The following is a 6602-nucleotide window of genomic DNA, read 5'->3' on the forward strand; positions in this document are numbered from 1 at the left end:
TAATAAAACTTAAATAAAACATAACAAAAACTATATGAAAATGATGTCAAAAAGGGTATAAAATATCCGCTCATCACAACACCAAACTTAGGCTGTTGCTTGTCCCTAAGCAACTATAAACAAAGTAGGATAAAAAGAAGAGTAAGATATAATAAATCTCAGAGTTTTCATTGAAGCTCAGTTTCAATTAGATGAGCAGGACTTAGTAGCTTTTTGCTTCTGAATAGTTTTGGCATCTCACTATCCATTGAAGCTCAAAAATGTTGGCATCCTTGGGAACTTAGAATCTATATGATATTATTGACTATCCTAGTTTAGTTCTTTTTTATTCTTGAACATGGCTTTTAGAGTCTTGGTCGTGGCCCTAAGCACTTTGTTTTCCAGTATTACCACCGGATACATAAATGCCACAGACACTTAACTGGGTGAACCCTTTCGGATTGTGATTCAGCTTTGCTAGAATCCCCAGATAGAGGTGTCCAAAATTCTTAAGCACACTCTTTTTGCTTTGGATTACAACTTTAACTGCTCAGTCTCAAGCTTTTTACTTTACACCTTCACACCACAAGCATATAATTAGGGACACTGTTCCTTTGGAGTGCTTAGGCCAAGATTTTGTTTCTTTTAGGCCCTCCTAACCATTGATGCTCAAAACCTTGGATCCATGCTCTTGCCTTTTGGTTTAAAGAGCTACTAGCTTTTTGCTCTTGCCTTTTGGTTTAAAGAACTATTGGCTTTTTCTATTATAAATTTTTTTTCGCATGCATTTGTTTTTATTTTTATTGCATCTTGCTTTTTGCTGCTTTTTCTTGCTTCAAGAATCAATTTCTTTTGATTTTTCAGATTACCAATAATACTTCTCTTTTTTATTATTCTTTCAAGAGCCAACATTCTTAAACTCCAATTTCAAACATGCACTGTTCATTCATACATTCAGAAAACAAAAGGAATGCCACCACATCAAAATAATTTACTATTCTTATTATATAACTCGAAGATTCATGCATCTTAATTTTTATTTTTCAAATAAGATTTTTTTTAAGTAAGATGAGAGATATATGGAACATTTTATAACTTTAAGACATAGATAGAAATGATCATGCAGTAAGAACACGAGAACAGACAATAAAACATGATGGAAAATAGAAAAATGACATAAAAGCAAGGGGTGATAGAATGGGACCACCTTAGTGATGGCGGCTACCACTTCCTCTAGAGAATCCAATAGAGCGCTTGATGTCTTCAATGTCACGTCTTTGTCTCTGTTGTTCTTCACTCATAGCTCTTTGATCTTCTCTAATTTTAATGAGGATGGTGGAATGCTCTTGATGCTCCATCCTCAGCTGATTCATGTTAGAGCTTAATTCTCCCATAGAAGTATGCCATTGATCTCAATAGCTTTGAGGAGGAAAATACATCTCTTGAGGTATCTCAGGGATCTTATGTTGAGACGACTCCACATGCTCATGGTGTGGTTCATGAGCCGGCTCTCTAGTATGCTCCATCCTTCTTTTAGTGATGGGCTTGTCTTCCTTAATTGGAATGTCACCTTCTATGACAATCCCAACTGAATTGCATAGGTGACAGATAAGATGAGGGAAAGCTAACCTTGCTTGGGTGGAGGGATTGTCCACCACTTTGTACAACTCTTGAGGTATCACCTCATGTACTTTTACCTCATTTCCGAGCATGATGCAATGGATCATGATGGCTCGGTCTATGATCACCTCGGACCGGTTGCTAGTAAGGATGATAGAGCGTTAGATAAATTCCAACCATCCTCTAGCTATGGGCTTGAGGTCAAGCCTTTTTAGTTGGATAGGCTTGCCTTGGGAATCCCTTTTCTACTGTGCTTCTTCCACACAGATGTTTAAGAGCACTTGATCCAGCCTTTGACCAAAATTGACTCTTCTAGTGTAAGGATGTGGGTCTCCTTGCATCAAAGGCAAGTTGAACGCCAACCTCACACTTTTCGGACTAAAGTCTAGGACTCTCCCTCAGACCATGGTGCTCCAATTTTTAGGATGAGGGTTCACACTAATGTCATGGTTTTTCGTGTCCTATACATTAGCATAGAATTCTTGCACCATTGAGATCCCAATCTCTTGGATGTGATTTGTTAGGACTTCCCAAACTCTTCTCCGAATTTCATGTCGGATCTCTGGATACTCATTCTTCTTAAGCCTAAAAGGGACCTCAGATATCACCCTTTTTTTGCCACTACTTCATAGAAGTGATCTTGGTGGGCTTTGGTGATGAATCTCTCCATCTCCCAAGATTCGGAGGTGGTGGCTACGGCCTTTCCTTTCCTCTTTCTTTAGGGTTCTCCGACCTTGGGTGCCATAAGTAGGAATGGAAAGAAAAAGCAAGGCTTTTCCAACACCAAACTTAAAATCTTTGCTCATCCTCAAGCAAAAATAAACAAAAGAAAAGAATGGAGTAGAAGAAGAAGAAAATAGATGGAGATGAAGGGAAAAGAGTAATTCAGCCAAGTGAGGGCTAAAGGTGTATGAGTAGTGTGTGGGATTAGTGGTATGATTGGGGGTATTTATAGGGAGATTGTGGTTAGGGATTCGAAAGAATGAGGGGGAATATGGGTGGGAAAGTTTGAATTTTAGTGGGTGAGGGGTTGGTGAGAGTTATGATAGTTTTGGGGAAGAGGCATGGATGTGATTGGTTGAGGGGTTTATAGGGAAGAGTGTGTGGAAAAGTGTGAAAAGAAGAGAGAGAAGAATGTGGGGTAGGTGAAGATGTTGTGGGACCCACTGGTCTTGAAAGGCTAGGGAATTCAAATTCCCTTATCCCCTTATGGGCGTTGAACGCCCAGCTCATGCTCCATAGATGGCGTTCAACGCTAGCCCCCTATTCCATTTAGGGCGTTCAGGAGTGACCTCCTTCCTGGCATTCAACGGCAGGTCTTCTGCTTCTTTTAGGCATTGAACGCCCAGTCTCTACTCCATGGCTGGCGTTCAACGTCAAATTTTTGGTCTTCTTAGGTGTTGAATGCCCATCAGGGACACTTTGTGTGGTGCTCAACGCCAGTTTAGCTGTTTCTAGTGGGCGTTGAATGCCCACTCTGCCTTCCTTATCTGGTGTTCAATGCCAGCAAGATACTTATTCCAGAGTGTTCTGTTTCTATTTCTGAACCTTTCTGTCTCTGTTCTGACTAATGCATGTGATCATGAACCTAAAGAAACAACTAAAAAAAATAAACTTAAGGAATTTGTCATGTAAAATAAACTTTAAAAGAAATAGAAATCACTAAATATGGTTGGGTTGCCTCCCAATAAGCGCTCCTTTAATGTCAATAGCTTGACAATTAGCTCCTTACAGAGATTGATATGGGCTCAGAATTTCGTCCCTTATAGTGAACTTTCTTCCTGTCTTTTCATGGATGAGCTCCACATGCTCCAGAGACAAGATGCTACTCACTGTATATGGTATGACTGGTTTCTTTGTGAAGACAACTCTCATGCCAGGTGAGAGGCCTTCAGTGGGGATCTTTTTGTCCCTCCAGCCTTTAAGTACTTTCTTCTTAGTACCTTTGTTCTCAGTGCTTGTTGATGGCTACCCAATACCAAACTTAGAATTGGTACCTGGGGGCTTAGTAAAGCTCTGCACTGAAAGAGATGGTTGGAACACTAAGTGTGCACAGTTATCTCTCTTTTTTCAGAGGGAGAGTTGGGGTGAGGCATCTTGAACAAGATGTTCTTCTCCCCTAGTTGTAAAATTAGTTCTCCCTTTGCTACTTCAATGATAGCATTGGCAGTGGCTAGGAAAGATCTTCCAAGGATGATGGACTCATCCTCATCTTTCCCAGTATCTAAGATTATGAAGTTTGTAGGGATGTAAAGGTCTTCAACCTTCACCAAGACATCCTCTACTAGGCCATATGCTCTTTTCATTAACTTGTCTGTCATCTCTAATGAGATATTTGTAGCTTGTACCTCAAAGATTCCCAACTTCTCCATCACAGAGAGTGGCATGAGGTTTATACTTGACCCTAGGTCACACAGAGCCTTCTCAAAGGTCATGGTGTCTATGGTGTAAGGAATTAGGAAGCATCCGGGATTCGGAAGCTTTTGAGGCAGCTTCTGCTGAACCCAAGCATTGAGTTCTTTGGTAAGCACTGGAGGTTCTTCCTCCAATGTCCTTACTCCAAATAACTTGGCCTTTAGCTTCATCAGAGCTCCTAGGTACCGAGCAACTTGCTCTTCCCTAGTTTCCTCATCCTCATCAGAGGATGAGTATTCATCAGAAGTCATGCATTGCAAGAGTGCATACAAGGGGACCTCTATGGTCTCTATATGAGCCTTGGCTTCCTGTAATTCTTGGATAGGGACTTCATCAGTGGGTATTGAATACTTTGCAAGAACACCCTTACTGGCGTTCAACTCCATCTCATGGCTTTTTGAGCATTGAACGCTCAGTGGGGACATCTTCACTAGCGTTCAACGCCATCTTCTCTGCCAATTTGGGCGTTGAACACCCAGTAAGATTCTCCTTACTGGCGTTCCAAGCCAGCTCTTGTGCCAGTTTGGGCGCTGAACACCCAGTAAGGTCTTCCTTACTGGCGTTCAATGCCATTAAAGGTGCAGCATTGGGCATTGAACACCTAGTAAAGACTTCCTTACTGGCATTCAACGCCAAGAATTGAATATCATTGGGCGTTGAACGCCCATTATGGATCTCATCATTGGCATTCAACGCCAGATTACTCTCTTCAGATTCGGCCTCAGCTTCAGTAGTGATGGCCTTGCACTCTTCTCTTGGGTTTACTTCAGTGTTACTAGGAAGAGTGTTAGGAAGAGTCTCAGGGATTCTCTTGCTCAGTTGAGCAACTTGTACCTCTAAATTTCTGATGGAGGATCTTGTTTCAGTTATAAAACTATGAGTGGTCTTAGAGAGATTGGAGACTATAGTGACTAAGTCAAAAAGGCTCTGCCTAGGAGTCTCCATATGTTCCTAAGAAGATGGGAATGGTGGCCTGTTGTTGAACATATTCTGGGTTCTTCCACCTTGATTATTATGGAAGCCTTGCTGAGGCTTCTGTTGATCCTTCCATGAAAGGTTAGGATGATTCCTCCATGATGAATTATAGGTGTTTCCATAGCATTCTCCCATGTAATTTACCTCCTCCATCATGGGTTGGTTAGGATCATAAGCTTCTACTTCAGAGGAAGTTTCTTGGGTGCTGCCAGCTACAGCTTGCATTCCACTCAAATGCTGAGAGATTATATTGACCTGTTGGGTCAAGATCTTGTTCTGAGCCAATATGGCATTCAGAGTGTCTACTTCAAGAACTCCTTTCTTCTGAGCTGTCCCATTGTTCATAGGGTTTCTCTCAGAGGTGTACATGAATTGGTTGTTTGCAACAGTCTTAATGAGTTCTTTTGCCTCTTCAGGCATTTTCTTCAAGTGGAGTGATCCACCTGCAGAGCTGTCCAATGATATTTTGGACATCTAGGACAAACCATCATAGAATATACCTAGGATAGACCATTCTGAGAGCATGACAGGAGGACATCTCCTGATCAGTTGCTTGTATCTTTCCCAGGCTTCATAGAGGGATTCACCTTCTTTTTGTCCGAAGGTTTGAACTTCCACTCTGATTTTGCTCATCTTCTGAGGTGGAAAGAACTTGGCCAAGAAAGCATTGACCAATTTTTCCCAAGAGTCTAGGCTTTCTTTAGGTTGAGAGTCCAACTATATCTTAGCTTTGTCTCTAACCGCAAAGGGAAAGAGCATAAGTCTGTAGACCTCAGGATCCAGTCCATTGGTCTTAACAGTGTCACAGATTTACAAAAATTCAGATAGAAATTGATGTGGATCTTCCAGTGGAAGTCCATGGAACTTGCAATTCTGTTGCATAAGAGAGACTAATTGAGGCTTAAGCTCAAAGTTATTTGCTCTAATGGCAGGTATGGAGATACTTCTTCCATAGAAATCAGAGGTTGGTATGGTGTAGTCACCAAGAACCTTTCTTGTATCTCCTTCGTTGTTTGGCTCAGCTACCATGCTTTCAGCTTCTTGTTCGAAAATCTTTGTGAGATTTCCTTCGGAGTGTTGTGATTTAGCTTGTTGCAAATGTTTCTTTAAGGTCCTCTCAGGTTCAGGATCAAGATTAAAGAGAGGTTCTTTATCTCTGTTCCTGCTCATAAACAAGAAAAGAAAGCAAAGAAAGAGCAGAAAAAAGTCTCTATGTCACAGTATAGAGAATTCCTTGCGATGTTAAGAAGAAAAGAAAAGAAGAATGAAAATAGAGAATAGAGAAAAGGAATTCGAATAAAAGAAAAGAAGAATTTGAAAATTAGAAGTGAAAAGAGAAATAGGAAACAAAGATATTTTACTTCTAGTTTCTCTTTCTATTTATTACTTAAAACTTGAAAACAAGAAACAAATTAAGAGTTAAGATAACTAATTAATTAAAAAGATTTAAAAATTAAAGTGTGGTTTTTGAAAAAGGAGAGAGAGAAAGAGAAGATATTTTTGAAATTAGAAGAGAGACGAATTAGTTAGAAAGTTTTGAAAAAGAAAAAAGAGAAATTGAGTAACTAATTAAGAAAGATTTGAAAATAAGATAAGATAGAAAACTTGAATAA

General features: G+C 40.1%; 1 non-coding gene across 1 annotated transcript; it reads left to right on the forward strand.

Annotated features, from left to right (window-relative positions):
- Positions 1 to 5507: 5507 nt before the first annotated feature.
- LOC112745051 (small nucleolar RNA R71) lies at positions 5508 to 5616 on the forward strand. Its single transcript, XR_003172999.1, has one exon. It is a non-coding gene; the product is annotated as a small nucleolar RNA R71 (small nucleolar RNA).
- The last annotated feature ends 986 nt before the right edge of the window (positions 5617 to 6602 follow it).

The sequence above is a fragment of the Arachis hypogaea genome, chromosome 14 (assembly GCF_003086295.3).
Source record: "Arachis hypogaea cultivar Tifrunner chromosome 14, arahy.Tifrunner.gnm2.J5K5, whole genome shotgun sequence".
Classification (NCBI taxonomy): domain Eukaryota; kingdom Viridiplantae; phylum Streptophyta; class Magnoliopsida; order Fabales; family Fabaceae; genus Arachis; species Arachis hypogaea.